Source organism: Monodelphis domestica, chromosome 4, assembly GCF_027887165.1.
Source record: "Monodelphis domestica isolate mMonDom1 chromosome 4, mMonDom1.pri, whole genome shotgun sequence".
NCBI lineage: Eukaryota > Metazoa > Chordata > Mammalia > Didelphimorphia > Didelphidae > Monodelphis > Monodelphis domestica.
In genome coordinates, this window is record NC_077230.1 from 379,822,939 (window position 1) to 379,825,679 (window position 2,741).

Sequence of the window (2,741 nt, forward strand, 5' to 3'; positions counted from 1 at the left end):
CACAGTATTGATTCTAAGATGGAAGGTAAGGATTTAAAAAAGAAAAAAGAAAAAGAAAAAAACAGTTAACTTCAGGAAAGTTGGAGGATATAAAAGAAACCTGTACAAATCATCTGAATTTCTATACAATACCAACAAAACAAAGCAGAAAAAGACAGAGAAATTCCATTTAAAATAGCTGTAGAAAGTATAAAAATATTTTGGAATCTACATGCCAAGGCACACACAGGAAATATATGAATACAATTACAAAATGCTTTTCATCCAAGTAAAGATCTAAAAAGTTGGAGAAATATGAATTGTTCATTGGCAATATTATCTACATTAACTTGTATATGCAGTGCCTTACAAATCAAACTACCAAAGAATTACTTTATAGAGCTAGAAAAAAGATCTTAACAAAATTCATCTGGAGGAACAAATTGTCAAGAATATCAAAGGAATCAATGAAAAATAAAATGGGAAGGAAGAGGGCCTAGCAGTACCACATCTCAAACTACAAAGCTGCAATCATCAAAATAATTTGGTATTTAGGTAAGAAAAGGATAGGTTGATCAGTGGGTAGATTATTTACATAATATATAGAAACACAAACGAGTGCTAGAGAAATCCAAAGACATCAGCTACTGGGGCAAGAATTCACTATTTGACAAAAACTCTTGGGAAAACTGAAAAATGTCTGGCAAAAACTAGTTCTAAACCAATGTCTTGCATGGTATACCAAGATAAGCTCAAAATGGGTACATGATAAAATGGATAATTTTGAATCTATGAAATTTAAAAAAAATTGCACAAACACCAATGCAGCTAAAATTAGAAGGGAAGGAAATTGGAGGAAAAAATCTTTGTAGCAAGTTTATCTGATAAAGGTGCCATTTCTAAGGGAATTGCCTCAAATTTACCCCCCAAAGAGCCATTTCCCAATTGTTAAATCATCAAAGATTATGAATTGGCAGTTTTGAGAGGAAGAAATCTAAATGATCGATAGCCATATGATAAAAATGCCCTAAATTACTAATAGAGAAATGCAAATTAAAATAGCTGAGTTACCACTTCATATCTATCAGATTAGCTAACATAATAGAAAAGAAAAATGACAAAAGTTGATGGCGATATAAAAAAGCAAAACACTAATATACTGTTGGTGGAATCGTGAACTGGCCCAATCATTCTTAGAAAAAATAATTAAATTGTGCATGCTCTTGGACCCTACAATATTAATTCTAGGTGTATTCTCTGAAAGATCAAAGAAAGAGGGAAAGAACTTCTATGTACAAAACTATAACAGCTCTTTTTGTGGTGGCAAACTGAGGGAGATGCCATCAATTGGGGAATGGCTGAACAAGTTGTGGTATATAAAGGGGATAGAATACTATTATGTATTACATAATATTAATATCATGTATATTATAAGAACTTATTAAAGGGGACTATTTAAAAAAAAAAACCTGGGATAGCTTGTATGAACTGATGCAAAGTAAAGAGAGCCAGAAGACCAATTTATAAAATAACAGCAGTATTGTAAGAATAATCAACTTTGAAAGACTGAACAATACAAAGATTAACCATAGTTCCAAAGAACTCATGAGGAAACATGCAATTCACCTACAGATAGAAAGATGGACTCAGAGCAAACTGAAGCATATTTTCTTCCATTTATTTTTCTTTCTTTTTTTTTTAACATAGCCAATGTAAGAATTTGTTTTGTATGACGACACATATTTGTAATCGTTTTTTTTTCTTACCTTCTTAAAGGAGATGATTCAGAACTGAAAACAAAATAAGGTTAAATTTTTAAGAGCTATGCTAAATCTGGTGATTACTGAATGGGAATAGAAAAGTGTATACACATTTCTCAGCTACCTGGCATAAAAACCTCATAAGTAAATCCTAAAAAGCAGAAATATTGACCACTTTTACTGACCACAATAATTGTAATCAATAAAGGAGTCAAACCTAAAGGGAGCTAAATGATCCAAAGACAAACAAATCAGAACCAATAGACAATTTGCAGAAAGTTTGGTATGCAGCAAAAGACATCCTGGGGGAAATTTCTATCTCTAAACAGTAGGTCAATTAATCAACAAGCGTTCATTAAACTGTATTGGGCATTGGGGATAGAAAGATGAAAACAACAACAAAACAAACACAGTCTCAGATCTCAAGAAATTCCTGTTCTCATAGAGGAGGCAATCTATGGCAACAATTATGTGTACGGAAGACATGGACTGTGTCCTTGGGAAGTAATCTCAAAGAGAAGACCCTGAGGAGGAGGAGAGACAGACCAGGAAGAGCTCTTGAAGTATTAAAGGAGGCCCCTGAAGTCAAGAGTTTTAGCATTCTAAGAAAGGGGAACAGCCGGGGACAAGTCACAGAGCTGGCTGCTAGCACGGCCAGCTGAAAGGCAAACAGGTGGCCCAGCTCTCGCATATCTTTTATAGTGAAACAAAGAAAAACCTGGAAAGGTAACTTTCTTTGGGGAATTTCCGCCCAGAACTACACAAAAGGTCAGCTGTCTTCCCCCACCTTTCCCATCCCCTACACCCTGCCAGTGTCATTGCAGGGCAGCCTCCTCCCATGACCAGAGATGGCCTGGGGTATAAAGTTGCCTACAATACTTGGTGTCTAGAGGCAAGAGAGAAAATCTGCCTTAAAATCCCTGCTGTTTCCCTTTTTTAAAATATCTACTTTTTACTTTTTGTAGGTTTTGTTTTAAAAATATTTAATATTTAATTTTTTCA